Below are 15,996 nucleotides of genomic sequence, written 5' to 3' on the forward strand. Positions count from 1 at the left end.
GTAACCAAAAATAATATTACATTGTTTTAAGACAAAAAAATAAATAAATAAATAAATAAAATAAAATAGTCTAGATTTACTTAATATCCAACCCTAAGATCTCCATAAATTATTCTTAACCAAACCATCAAAAGGGTTCCTCAACACATGCCTCAGCCAACCAAAGATATTCAGGGAGTTGCCTTACTAAAGCAATCATAGATCCAAAGTTTGAGGTGCACTCCAATTGTATTGGGGAGTACATTCAATACATGAGAGATATCGTCTTAATTGGCAAATTCCTTGGCATCTAACCTTCACAAAAATTCCCTCTCGTACTGGATTTACCAAACAAGGAAGCCTAAGGGACATATCAAGTTGGAATTAAGAGAAAAAGGCTTCTTCACCGTTATTTTTGCCATCATAGAAGATCATAGTAGAGTATTTAAAAACAACCCATTTTTATTTAACTTTGCAGGAATAAATCTCAAGTTTTGGATGGAAATATTTGTCTTGAACAAAGAGGATTTCATAGTAGCCCCAGTCTAGATCGAAATGTACAATCAAGGAATTTTGGGACAAAGAGATATTAGGGGGAATTGGCAACACCATGGGACACTTCATTAAGGTTTCGGAGGCTACAAAATAAGCCAGGTATATCTCATATCCTTGTATCTGTGTCTACATAAAAAATCTAAGAACCCCTTTCTGAGTTGATTAATATCCACTATGAAGACAATCTCTTGAAGAAAACTCAGGACTATGAACACATAGTGTTCCATTGTAGAAGATGTCATAAATATGGGGATATTTACATAAATTCTTCCCTTCTCACACTTGAGATTACTTCAAATATCACCCAAGCCATTGATCAAGACGACTTCTCAAAACTAGTAAACCATTGTCGAGGACCCAAGCCCCCACTACCCATAGCTAAACTCTGGAAAAACCCCTTGTCACAAGAAACAACTTTGATCCACTTACAAATATTTAACCCTCATCTCCTTCAACAAATTCCCCTCCTCTGGAGATAAGCATGTCGAATTCAAACACTCCCAAAGACTCTATCGAGGTTCCTCGAGCCCAATCTTTAATCCCCTTGAACCATGAATCTTAAGAATTGCTAAAGACTAAGACCAAATTTGTTTCCATCATTGGGCCAAATGAGGAAATAGATTTGGACACTCTAAACCTTCCCAACATTGCTAGAGCATGGAAAGACAAGGATCCAAGTTTGATCATGTAGCATCAAGTCAAAATATTAAGCAAAGCCATTCTCAAATCAAGGCAATGAGCTCAAAATGTGCTAATAGGCCAAACAAATGCTAGTCCACTAAGGATTCAAGTACAACCTCTGAAAGAAATAGCAAAGACGCATAAGAATGAGAAGAAGAAGGGTGGAAAGAGTAACCAACAAATCTTGGAGGAATTAGTAAACATTCTTATCAACTCAAGCATAATCAAGCTGATCTCGAAGGTTTACCCCTCCTCCAGCTCCTTTCTTCCATGAACATCATCTCTTGGAACATTAGGGGGCTCAATTGTAAGGGCATGCAAAGGCTTCATAAAGATAAATGGATCTTGAAGTATCCAAACTTTTTCATGATTAAGGGAAACCAAAACTTCTTGTAAATATATCATCAAAATGACAAACAGATGGGGTAAGGCTGCCAATCAGTAGCTCTAGATTCCCAAGGTCAATATGGAGGTTTTGTTTAATCATTTGGAACTCTTAAGAAGTGTTTATTCTCAACATATTTGCTTCTTTTAGAATTCTAACCATCAAATTTCAGCTTATCGAGTCATCAGAGCTCTGTTTCCTCTTAAATGTTTACGACCCCTTTTGCATAAATAGAATTCTCACTTCCTTAATTTGATTAGATAGTCCAGTATTATTCTCTCCTCAGTGCCCTGGATCTTGGGAGGATATTTCAATATGATAAAATCACTTGAGGAAAATAAGGTTAACACCAAAAAACTTGAAGCAGAACCCGATCTATTTCAGGACGTCATGGCCTCCTCCCATTTGGTAGATCTCAACACCATCAATGGAACATGCACTTGGAACAATCGTATAGGGGGCACTCAGCAAATAGCTTCAAAGCTAGATCAATTCCTCATCTCAAACAATATCATGGCCACATACATATTCCTAGAAGCCTTTATCCTCCCTAATCATTTCTTAGATCGCTAGTCGATCAAACTAGATATTGAAATCAAATCTCATCCGAGAAATAGATCTTTTCGCTGAGAAATATTTTGGCTCCAACATTTGGATTTCTAAACCACCATCAAATATTGATGGGACAAAGTAGCTAACCTTGAAGGCTTGACCATGTATTGTCTCCATAGAATATTGAAACACATCAAAAAATAGCTCAAAGCATGGAACAAGGAGAAATTTGGTAATGTCTTGCATGACAAGCAGAAGCTTAAAGCTCAAATGGAGTGCATTTAGTAGGAATACATTTAGTAGGGCAGATAAGCTGATCTAATAAAGGAGTAAGCTCACACTCTTACAGAGATCGAAACACACTGAAAGTAGGAAGAAATTATCTAGCAAAAAAAAATTCAAATCATATATATAAAGGAGGGGGAAAGAAATACAATTTTTTTCACAACTCGATGCTCCAACATCATCATCGCAATCACATCTCCTCTCTAAAAAATAAAGATAGAGTCAAAGTCTAGGACCATGAGAATATGACACAAGAGTGAATAAGATGTTAGAAGGATCTCTTAACCAATCACATTCCAAGCAAATCGCAATCCATCTAAAAGATAACGCAAGACATCCCTCATATAGTCTCCAAAGAATAGAATGAAGCTCTGTTACTAGAAATCTCCCTCAATGAAGTGGAGGAGGTTGTTAATTCCATGCCCCACAATAAAGCCCTTGGTTCAAATGGCTTCACAACAAACTTATTCTAGGTTTTTTGGTCAGCAATTGGTCAGGACATATGATAAGTTGTAGAGGAATTGAGGAAGTTGAAAAATATCTTGAAAGCTCTGGATGTAACTTTCTTCACCTTACTTCCAAAAAAAGGACAAAGTGGAGAACCCAAGTAGCTTTCGACCCATCACTCTTTGCAATGTCATCTACAAAGTGATCACCAAAATAATTGTCAATCACCTTAAGTCTCTCCTCCCTCAATGTCTTGTCAAAACAATCTAGATATTTGGATTCACTCCTTAAAATCCTCTAAAAATCCTAGCATGTTGCTCAAACTTGAACTATCCAAAAACTTCACCAAACTTAACTAGAATTATCTCTTCAATGTTCTCCTCACTTTTGGCTTCATCCAGGAATGGGTATGTTGTATCAAAAACCTCATCTCTTAAGCCTTCTTTTCCATACTACTAAATGGTTCACCCATTAATCCTTTCATAGGCTCCTGGGGCGTAAGACAAGGAGATTTGTTAGACCTGATTCTCTTCATGCTAGTGGCGAAGGGTCTAGGTAGAGCTTTTAAAGTGGAAATTTTCGAGAAAAAGATCAAAGGATTGGATCTCTTTGGAGAAGATATCCTATTGACACACCAATAGTTCATGGACGATACCATGGGCATGGGGGTCCCAACCATTCAAGAGGCCAAAGGATTATTGCAAGCTTTGGAGGACTTCTCATTTGCCTTAGGTATGGAAATCAACAAAGAAAAAGCTCAAGTGTTCTTCTTTAATACACCATTTACTATGTAGAACCATATTGCAAGGGTACTTGGTTTTTAGATCAACAAATTTTCCTCAAAATATTTGGGAGCTCCATCTATGGACAACTCACTCAAGCTTAGCTCGTGGGAGAATCTTATAAGTAAAGTCAACAACAAGCTAGCTATATAGACCTTTCACTCACTCAATCTAGTAGGACATTTAGTCCTCCTCAAATTAGTGTTACAAGTTTTTGTTTTCCACGATCTTGGTGTCTAGGATAGAATCTTAAATCACTGACACTACCAAACCAAAGATCACAACAAAACTACTTTGCCCAATGGAATATAAACAACAGTAAATTTACTAGTGCACAAAATATAGACAACTTTTTGAAATTTTCAACCCAACTTCGTTATTTTAATCAAACTGAATAATAAAATACTCTAGGACTCTCGTACTAGGGATAATGGCCCTCATACATCCACTAGTACAAGAATACAAAATTGGCTCTTGGTGTCAATCCATTGACAACCAATTTTCCCTCAACAAGATAATATGACCATCTGGTTGTCGCATGCTCTCTTAGCTCCTCGTGGTCGTACATTGTACTTGCCTAGTCTTTCGACTCTCGATCTACAGCACTACCTCTATCAATGATCCAAGTCCATCTGGCCACTAAACCTTGGCTATCCAATATGCTCACTAGTTTTGCCTAATTCCATCAAGGGCACAACACATCAAGACTCCTGTCTAGTTGTTCACAAATCTGTTTGTGAACAACTCTCAATCTTCCCACTGTTGCTCCTCTACTACTCAGGGACTTCAACCCATTATGGTCTTCCTGCGCTGCTCCAAAGAAGACCAACACAGGGCATGAAGAGCTGCCACCTATCACTACAAGATGTCCATCTCCCACAATGAACACAGGCTAGGAGGACTTCCCATCATCTGTTGTAGAATTCCTTCTCCACACACAAGTCTATGGCTTCTCAACTACTCCTCTGGCTGATCAAACCTTGAGCTCAACAATTGCCACTCTTGCAACCACCTAATTCCATGAAGATGGTGCACACCAGGCTCCTTCCTGGACCCTATCACGTTGTCCTCAACAGACCATAAATGCCCAATCCATGTCCACACTTGTTCCACTCTCATGCTACCCTCCAATAGACCACAAGTGACCAATCCAAATGTCCTCTTCTAGGACTACATCCACCTCATGAGCTGATGTGTCACTACTACTAGGCATTCAATCTGGTTAGGTCTAATATCATTCCAAATCATCCCTAGATCCTTGCCTCTATACCTCCTCTACAGTTGTGGTTTTCTTCTCATTGTATGTTGCTCCCTTTGGTTCCACCTAGGGACAAGTCTAAGGTGGTTTTGGATCCTCTAAACAACCACTACACCTTTTTCCCTCTCTGCAATGATACCAAGGATCTATTGCCTACCATACTGACACAAAACCACACCAACCCAAATTTGTCCTACATTAGGACTTCATCAAACTATCATTTTTTAGGACTGATCCACTAGCAAAAAAACACCTAAATCACATACCTTCTGGGACAGTTTCTCTGCTATTGGAACTCGGTCTTATTAGGGCATATTTGTAATCCACAATAGCCTGCCAATTTTGCTACAAAAGCTACCTCTACAGCTGCGACACTCCTTATACTAGGCTCCCCTTGTCCTCTGTAACACCCTCCTCCCACATCCACCCAAGTAACCATGTTAACCGGGGTAAACATGAGACGAGAGACTACTATGATCAAATTCGACCTACTAGGTAACTGTTGTAGCAGCTACAACCACCCTCCAAAATTTTGGTCTACACCCAATTTCGGAGCCTCCCTTGAGACTTTCACTTGATAATTACACACACTCGGATTCACTCCATGAGCTCGTGTAAGTCTTCGCACCCACCTTGCTTGTTCATTTCACCCAAGTTTTTGCATGTTGATGTCAAAGTCATGCTTGCGACCATGTTTTGGTCATGCTCAAAGTCTTCGCTTCGTGTGTACATGTTGTGTTCGCTATGAAAACATCTATTGCACTCACACACAGAGTCACATACATTGTCGCGCAAGCGTCGTCACAGTCAGCCAACGATCAATCACAAATGTTTCACTTGTCGCTCACACCATCGGTCAGTCATGTTGAGCATGTGTGTTTGGATGGTTTGTATCCTCTCGTCGTCGAGTCATGTAAGTGTGTGTTTGCAGGATCACATATGCATCTTTCACTCATTCACACACTTAGTCATTTTGTTGAAGTTCTGACGACCGGACTCCCCTCTGACAGTCGGACCATCACCCCGCCATCGACTCGATCGACTGTCACCCAGAACATCGCAAAAGCACCAAGAAAGCCATTTCAAGCTACGCTACCTGCAAGCAAATCAATCAGCCTTCATGCTGGTCAACCGGAGAGTTTGACTCGGAAGCCACCCCGGGACTGACTCCCCTAAAAAATTGCGCAGAGGCTGCAGACCTTGCCCACTCCGCTGACTGGGAAAATTGCGCAGATAGGCCAGACAAACACCAGCGCCCATCCCTGTCTCCCTCAGAAAATTGTGCATTTTTTTCCAGACATACTTCCTGATAGTCGACCAGTTGCTCACTAAGAAAATTGCAGTCTGCTCAACTCAGAAATTGCGCAAAGGTGATCAACAGACCAGCCTCCAAACATCAATCCAAATTTTTCGCCAACAGCTCCCGACAGCCAACAGATAGTTCCCCGCAGGAATTGCGCAGTTTTGGCTGCCAAGCTCAAGCAGCTGACTACCAGTTCCCCTCGGAAATTACGTAGCTTTTGTTTCCAGTGACCCAACAGCTGACTGCCAGTTCCCCTCAGGAATTGCGCAGTTTTTGCTGCCAGTTCCCTCCAGGAATTGCGCAATTTTGGCTGCCAAGCTCTTGGTGCTTGCTCGTTCCTAAAATTGCGCAGATTTTGTCTGCCCAGCCTTCCCATAGCCCAGACTATTCCTCTCAAAAGCTACGTAGTTTTTTCCTCCTGCTGAGCCAGACCCCACGGACAGTCACTGTCAATCCGGATTTCCCATCTTCATCACCCAGTGACTTGCAATTTTCATCAGCAGTGCCCGAAACCTCCATCCCGCCTCACAACCTTGTTACCTCTTCCAGTCACCTGCATCCGAAATGATCATGCATCATGGTAGACTAGGAGGTTTTGGATTTGATGTCGTCTCGTCATGAGTGACTGCAGATACAGGTACACAAACGAACATGGCGCAACGACAGATGGGATGAACGAAGGGAGCACATGCAGAAGGACAGTTTCACCAACAGACGAACAGATGATGCAAGCAAAGAGATGTGCTCACGAATGGATGATCATGCAAAGATGTGTTCGCGGACGGATGAACGAGCAAACATGCAAGATGTCCTCATGGATAGACAGACGGACAAACATGCACCTTTCGCGAATAGACGAATCTATCAAGCTTACCAACATACAAGCAAGGAGTAATGTGTGAATGCAACATCAAGCAAACCAATGACCATCGAAGACTCCGTGCACTTTTCCATGCGGAGGTGAAGCTGGGACACACCATAAGGACATCCATCACTCATCAGCACTGTAGCTCGACATGTACACCAACAGTAGCACGAATGTACCAGCACTGTCATGTCGAGTCATGTCATGAGTCATGTCGTCCACATCTCTACTGTGGGCCATACTATCAATCAATGTAATGTAACGTGGAAGTCTAAGAGACCCACTTGTTGTATGAAGAGTCATGTAAAGTCAAAAAGTCATGGAAGTCAAACAGTCATGAGGGTATTCGAACAACCACAAGGGTCAGTTTCACCCTTGGCTATAAATACCCCCTCATTTGTACATGCAAAGGACTTTTTCACCTCAACTCCTCCCACATAGCCTTGAGATTCTGTAATCTTTTCTTTGAGGAGTAAGTAGTGGCTCCAGCGCCCCGCCCACGGGGTTAATGATGTATGGTGTAACGATGTGTCTTGGAACTTTCGCTTAATTCAGAAGCCTGCTAATAGGCCAACACATTTTCACACATGTATTGTAATTGTTGTAAGACTAATCTTGAACACTTGTAATGCATGTTTCTTTAATCCGTGTTTAACACTTGAACTCATTTGCTTGTTGTAATACATATCTATTAATGAGAATGTGTTGTATATGTTGTTAACGTTGTCTCGCCCGTGTTGGTTACCTCCCCGGACATCAAACAAACCTTTCACATAAAACTTTCTATAACAACCATTGCACTTGCGCGGACTCATCCGTTGAGTGTTGTACGTGTTATCTTCCCTTGTGTGTTGTGACTGTTGCATTCGTGTGGATTGTTCCTCTGGAAGTTGTGCACGTCCTGTTGTGTTGTGTGTTCCTAGCAGAGTTGGGGCTTCCTCTCAACTGACTTAGGACTCACTCCCACCCTCTCCCTCTACATTGAAAGAACCATTGACACAAGTGACACTAGAAATCACCAAGCACGCAAACCTCACTTCTCGAAGACAAAGCAGACCACTCTCCTATGCTAACAAGTAAGAGTTGAGGCAAATCTTTAAGATAATGGCAACTAGACCATCATACCAGATGGGACTCCCACACCAAACAATGTGAGGTATAGTTGTGACTTCACACCGGGGTGATCCCCTGAATGTTGGCGGGTCCAGCATTGTCAACATTTCTGGCACTAGAAGGAGGGCAGCCAGTTGTATATGGATGAACAATCTCTCACACTCACTCATCAACCATCTGGTCAAGGCAGTAACTTGCACTCCCTCTCACCTATGTGCGACTCTGTAGTTGGTTACTTCTCACCTCCGAGGACTGAATACCAAATTCCATATCATCGACTTCACTTCATCCGTCCCATCACCTGCCAATTTGCGAAAGCTGTTGAATTGATCCCAGGCATACAACATCTTCCATACGCATCAAGGAAGCCAAAAGCCACTCCCACAGGGGTTGTTGTATCATCAGTGGAAGAAGCAGTTCTTGCCACACTTGAAGGTATGGAAGAATCTATTAAAGATGAAGAGGAACCTTTGGTCTTCCGACAAGGGGAACAAGACACCCTTGTGATCTTGGGATCAGACTCCGGTACAGGAGGCGGAGGCGGAGATGAACCAACAAACTTAGAGTTGGAACCATCAGATTTTGAAGGAGAGGAGTAGGAAGAAGAAGAAGAGATGGTTGACCAAAATCTAGAACGGATGACTCAGGGACCATTAGCTCTCTCGGGTGTCTTGCACAAGATGCTGAAGCGAGCAGAGAGAATGAACATCAAGTTTAACCCTGACATCACGGTGAAGGTAGAAGATCACTTGGACAAATTCTACCTACAACTACAGACCCTTGAGGTATGGTATGATGACATAGCATGTAGATTGTTTCCATGTACCTTGGATGGTCGCGTAGCTGCATGGTATCACAGCCTTTCACCAAACTCCATATAGAATTGGGGTGCATTCAAACACATGTTCCTTGAAAATTTTGCTGATGACAAGACCCCAACCATGCTACTCAAAGAATTGGGAAGCCTGAAGATGGAGGGAAAAGAAAAGGTAAAAGATTTCAATAAGAGGTTTACACGCATATTGAACAAATTTGCAACAGACACCAAACCTCATGACTCCATCACTATCGATTACTACACGTCTTCATTGCCGACCAACATTGCATAGTTTGTCAAGCGCATTGTGAAACCAACTCTATTTGAAAACTGCGAAGAGGCTATTGCTGTTGAGAAAGACCTACACGCGATTGGAGTCATCAAGGATGATGAACCAGCAAAGGACTCCAGAGACACGAACATAAAGTCCCAAGAAATGGCGAGCAAGGGTAGAGACAAGGAAGAAAATGACATTGAAAACCTCACTCGCCTCATCAAGAACTTGACAATAGAAGTGTGTGAGCTTAAACAATGGAAAAAAGACACATCCACAAGCAACCATCTGCCCAGATAGAGACATGGAAGCATCTCATCGGGAAGCAACCAGTTCGCTCAAAAAATTGTGCAGAGCTATATGTTCCAGGTCGAACAGTGCGCAGATCCTAAGTTATGTTCATTCCACAAAGAACATCACCCCGAGAATTTTTGTTTAGACTGGAAGCGAGTCGTGAACTCTGTATGCAGTCATACATTCAATCCAGAAAATAGTATGCAAGAGCAGCCAAAAGACACTGATAATGACAAAGAGATTGCAGTTGACAAAGCATCAATTTCTGGGCATGTGGTGAGCGCATATCAGTGCTCGCAATCAATGTCGAAGACAAACACCGAGAAGCAACCCCAATAGCAAAATGACTGTTAGAATCTCAAGAGTAAAGGGGCTCCCCTTACACTCGGGGAAGCACAAGAAAATACGATACTACTGATGAGGAAGGTTGATCCACCGACCACCCCAAAGCAGAAGACACAAAACAAGTCTGGGAAGATAGTGGCAGACAAGAGTACGTCCATGAGTAGCAAACTGAAAAACACTCCGTCGGACAACACGAACATCTGTTCTACCTCGGACACCTCGGTGAGTCTACCACCTCTGGACTACAACATTGTAGATGACATGAAGAAAAATTGAGCGAACATCAGTTTTTTCGAGTTAGCTAAGATCTAGAGTCAGTGAGACATCATGTTGCGCACATTGGGACATACAGTAATGGACAGTGTAGCCTCTACCAGCAAGGGAGCAAGCACACCTCCCGGATCACTTTCTACTGTGCTCAACACACTCCGGATGGAAGAAGCAAACTCAGGTTTCCCTCCATTCCTGCTATCATTTGAATTTTTTAAATGCAATGTTCACAACTGCTTGGTTGATTTCGGCGTGGCAGCCAACATCATGCCACTCTCCATTGCAAAAAAGATCAATACACAATGGAGCGAGACATCCGCGCGACTTATCTAGCTTGATCGAACATCAGTACCAGCCATTGGTGAACTGCTAGACATGATCATCCGACTATCTCATGACGGTCGAGTCCACCAATGCATCAACATAGTTGTTGTGGACATACCGGAAGCATATGGTCTACTACTCAATAGAGACTGGTCCAACAAGCTGGATGGATATTTTGCTATAGACTAGTCCCACATGTGGCTTCCATACAAGGGAAAATGCAACCAAATCCGGGTATTGTCCGAGAGGTATATGAAGCACAATGTCACTCCCCTTAATGGCGAGAATGAACCATTGGCCTTCACAGAACTCATGTTTGGCAACTGCCTCCTGAAAACAACATTGGGGTGTTATCCTGCACGACAAACTCCAACCCCACCAGACACAGTCAAAACTCCTTCCTTGCCCAACTGATGGAAATGAAACATGTATATAACATTGTAACATGATTAATAGTAGCAATAGTAATAGCAGTAGCAACAGTACAAGTGCATCCAATGGTCTGTGTACATACGAGTTATGGACCATGTATTTTGACAAGTCAAAGACACAGGACGACTCAGGGGCTGGGTGCATCCTGGTCTATCCAAATAATAGAAAACACATGATTTCAAGTCGCTTGGAGTTCGAGTGCACAAACAACGTTGTTGAGTACGAAGCACTCATGTGGGGGTTACAAAAACCCATTAGCCTCAACATGGTCACACTCAAAGTGGTAGGTGATTCAAAAACAGTAGTACGATAGATACTACACTTCATGAACAACGTTGATTTTTTCAAGGACACAACAGTCAATGAAGATGAGCACGAGAAACCCATGAAAATTACAACTGATGGCAAGAAAAGCTACCTCATCCCCAAGGGTGTGATTTCTCTCAACAAGCTCTACGGCTTACAGAACGCTGTCAACGGCCCAAAAATAGCAGAACCCACAGGTCCACCACTACGAATGAATAGAGCAACCTAGAAACCAATCATGATCTGAAGATAGTCAGTCTCGGTGCAAACTGCACACCATAGCAACGACAAGCCTTTGTCCTCTTGATCAAATAGTACCGAGATGTGTCTACATGGGTATATGATGACCTGAGTACACACAACATGCGAATGATCCAACACGGGATTCCAAGCAAAGGAGGAGCCAAACCATTGCCGCAAAATCTGGGTAAAACACATATGTCGCTTGAACTTCTTATACATAAAGAATTAACTAACTTGTTGGATGTTTGGATTACTTACAAAGTTTTTCGCCATACATGGGTTTCTAATTTAAGTTATGTACATAAGAAATCCGGGGAAACCTGCTTGTGCATTGATTTCAGAAACTTGAACCATTCCCAGAATAAAAACAACTACCCTGTGCCATCATCAGAGCCTATGTTGCATGTAGCATCTAAAGCAGTAGTGCTGTTTTCACCTAAAGGTCTTTCGGGATACCACCAGGTTCCGATAGCGGAACTCGATAATCTTATATTGGTCCATGAGAAGCTTGGCCCACACACATACCATCTGCAATCACTTGACAGGAGGGTTGACAACCTTCCTGTCAATGGCCAAGATCTCGAGCATCACTTTCAGTAAGTCGAGTCGCGCCCTGTGCCATGTACAAAGTCTTCTTGCTACTTGTTGTTTTCATTTTGTTTGCCTTGCTTACTACCTTTGTTTTATTTGGTTTGTTATACTTACTATTTTTGTTTACGTTTGTTTTGTTTGCTTGATATCTTACTATTTTTGTTTCCGGAAATAAGTGCTTCCAACTACTACGTTCTGGCTTTTGAATAGGGTATGTGGCTGCGATTTGAAGAAACTTGTGACACTATAGCACTTGGCCAGTCTTGTGTCCATCTTCTATGTGTTTGGTTATAACCTTCATCCAATGAAGTCTTGACGGAAAATACGAGCCATCTGCAAGGGAAGTTTTGGTCCAACCATGAACCTGTGTCCACATTGGGAAGCCCCATGCCTACACTCAACCTTCTGCTCTGTGTGTTCAAGCTCATTCAACTAGTAGAAAAGGAGAAGAGGAAAATCTAAACAAGCAAACCTATGTCATAGGTCTTACATGCTTCTCTGAAGGAACAACCTCTTATTCTCTCAATAAGTCGGGATCCCTCTTCTGCCCCGAAAATAAAAAAGTGCCTATGCACAGTGCCCTTGAAAAAATACAAAGGTGAAAGAAGAGAAAGGCTTCCTGCACAAATAGGTGAAGCATGCAACTCCATCGGGGTACTGACCAGGCTCGCTGGCAGTGGAGCAATGTGTGTGTTCCTACGTGACTTCGTCGGGGTACTGTCTAGGTCTACTGGCAGCGAAGAAACATGAGAGATGAAAACTTATACTCTGAAAATCTTCAACTTGCAAGCCAAACTACTCTTCACGAATTCAAAACACTGTGATCAAGCTGAACTTTTGATTGTGTTTGACTGAGTTGGCAAAAGGTGAACCATGTATGTCCATGGGGTAAGTGGGGAAGCTGAAGTAACCCGCACAATGATTCAATACTCCTTGAAAGACCAAGGCCCTATGCTATCAATGAACCAAAATACAGAAGCTGGAGTTCTACTAGTTTGTCGCCAAGTGTTGTAGCGACTACAACCACCCTCCAAAATTTTAGCCTGCACCCAATTTCGAAGCCTCCCTTGAGAGTTTCACTTGATAACTACAAACACTCGGATTCACTCTGTGAGCTCATGTGAGTCTTCGCACCCACCTTGCTTGTTCATTTCACCCAAATTTTTTCATGTTGATGTCAAAGTCATGCTTGCGACCATGTTTTGATCATGATCAAAGTCTTCACTTTGTGTGTACATGTTGTGTTCGCTATGAAAACACCTGTTGCACCCACACACGTAGTCACATACATTGTCACGCAAGCATCATCACAATCAACCAACGATCAATCACAAATGTCGGGCTTATCGCTCACATGTCGGTTAGTCATGTTGAGCATGTGTGTCTAGATGGTTTGAATCATCTCGTTGTCGAGTCATGTAAGTGTGTGTTTGCAGGATCACATATGCATCTTTCACTTGTTCACACACTTAGTCATTTCGCTGAAGTTCTGACGATCGGACTCCGCTCTGACAGGCAGACCATCACCTCGCCATATACTTGATCAACTGTCACCCAGAACAACGCAGAAGCACCAAGCTAGCCATTTCAATCTATGTTGCCCGCAAGCAAATCAATCAGCCTTCATGTTGGTCAACCAGAGAGTTTGACCCAGAAGCCACCTCAAGACTGACTCCCCTAAAAAATTGCGCAAAGGCTACAGACCTTGCCCACTTCGTTGACTGGGAAAATTACGCAGACAGGCCGGACAAACACCTAGTGCCCATCCCTATCTCCCTCAAAAAATTGTGCAGTTTTTCCAGCCAGACCTCTTAATAGTGGACTGATTGCTTACTAAGAAAATTGCACAGTTTTCATGAGCAAGTCCTCTTTTGCCCAACAGTCGCTCAGCTCAAAAACTGCATAGAGGTAATCAGCAGACCAGCCTCCCAGCATCAACGTAGTTTTTCCCGCCAACAACTCTCGACAGTCAACTGACAGTTCCCCTAAGGAATTGCGTAGTTTTAGCTGCCAAGCTCAAGCAGCTGACTGCTAGTCCCCTCAGGAATTGCACAGTTTTTTCTTCTAGTGATCCGACAGCTGACTGTGAGTTCCCCTTAGGAATTGCGCAGTTTTTACTGCAAGTGTCCCGACGGCCACTACCAGTTCCCTCGAGGAATTGTGCGGTTTTGATTGCCAAGCTCCTGGTGCCTGCTTGTTTCGGGAATTGCGCAGATTTTTCCTACCCAACCTTCCCACAACTCGAACTGTTCCTCTAAAAAATTGCACATTTTGTCCTCCAACTAATCTAGACCTCGCGGACAATCACTGTCAATCTGGATTTCCCATCTTCATCACCCAGTGACTCTTGCACAGTTTTCATCAGCATTGCTCGAAGCCTCCATCCCACCTCGCAACCTTATCACCTCTTCCGGTCACCTACATCCGAAATAATCATGCATCATGGTAGACTATGAGGTTTTTAGATTTGATGTCATCTCGTCATGAGTGACTGCAGATGCAGGTGCACAAACAAACATGGCGCGACGATGAATGGGATGAAGAACGGGAGCACATGCAGAAGGATAGGTTCACCAACAGACGAACAGACAATGCAAGAAAAGAGATGTGTTCATGAACGGATGATCATGCAAAGATGTTCCCAGACGGATAGACGAGAAAACATGCAAGATGTGCTCACGGACGGACGAACATGCACCTTTCGCGAACAGACGAACTTGTCAAGCTTACCAACATATAAGCAAGGATCAATGTGTGAATGTGACATTAAGTGAACCAATGACCATCAAAGACTCCACGCACTTTGCCATGCGGAGGTGATGCTGGGACACACCATGAGGACATCCACTACCCAGCAGCACTATAGCTCAACATGCACACCAACAACAACACGAATGTACTAGCACTGTCATGTCAAGTCATGTCATGAATCATGTCGTCCACATATCTACTATGGGCGATACTGTCAACCAATGGAATATAATGTGGAAGTCCAAGAGACCCACTTGTTGTCTGAAGAGTCATGTAAAGTCAAAAAGTCATGGAAGTCAAATAGTCATGAGGGTAGTAGAACAACCACAAGGGTCAGTTTCACCCTTGGCTACAAATACCCGCTCATTTGTACGAGCAAATGACTTTTTCACCTCAACTCCTCCCACATAGCCTTGAGAGTCTATAATATTTTCTTTGAGGAGTAAGTAGTGGCTCCAACGCCTCGCCCACGGGGTTAGTGATGTATGGTGTAACGATGTGTCTTTGAATTTTTGCTTAATTCATAAGCCTGCTAACAGGCTAGAATGTTTCACACATGTATTGTAACTGTTATAAGACTAATCTTGAACACTTGTAATGCATGTGTGCTTTAACCTATGTTTAACACTTGAACTCATTCACTTGTTGTAATACATAACTATTACTGAAAATGTGTTGTATATGTTGTTAACACTGCCTTGTCCATGTTGGTTACCTCCCCAGACATCAAACATACATTTCACATAAAACTTGCTATAACAACCATTGCACTCGTCAGACTCATCTGCTGAGTGTTGTACATGTTATCTTCTCTTGTGTGTTGTGACTGTCGCATCCATGTGGACTGTTCCTTTGGAAGTTCTGCACGTCCTGTTGTGTTGTGTGTTCCTAATAGAGTTGGGGCTTCCTTGCAACCGACTTGGGACTCACTCCCACCCTCTCCCTCTACAGTTAAATAACCATTGACATAAGTGACACTAGCAATCACCAGATACATGAACCTCACTTCTCAAAGACAAAGCATACCACTCTCCTATGGTTACAAGCAAGAGTTGAGGCAAATCTTTAAGATAATGGCAACCGGGCCATCATACCGAATGGGACTCCTACACCAAACGGTGTCAGGTCTAGTTGGGACTTCATA

The sequence above is a fragment of the Pinus tabuliformis genome, chromosome 6, assembly GCF_031772625.1.
Source record: "Pinus tabuliformis cultivar Carrire ecotype Pingquan chromosome 6, CPIR1, whole genome shotgun sequence".
NCBI classification, from domain to species: domain Eukaryota; kingdom Viridiplantae; phylum Streptophyta; class Pinopsida; order Pinales; family Pinaceae; genus Pinus; species Pinus tabuliformis.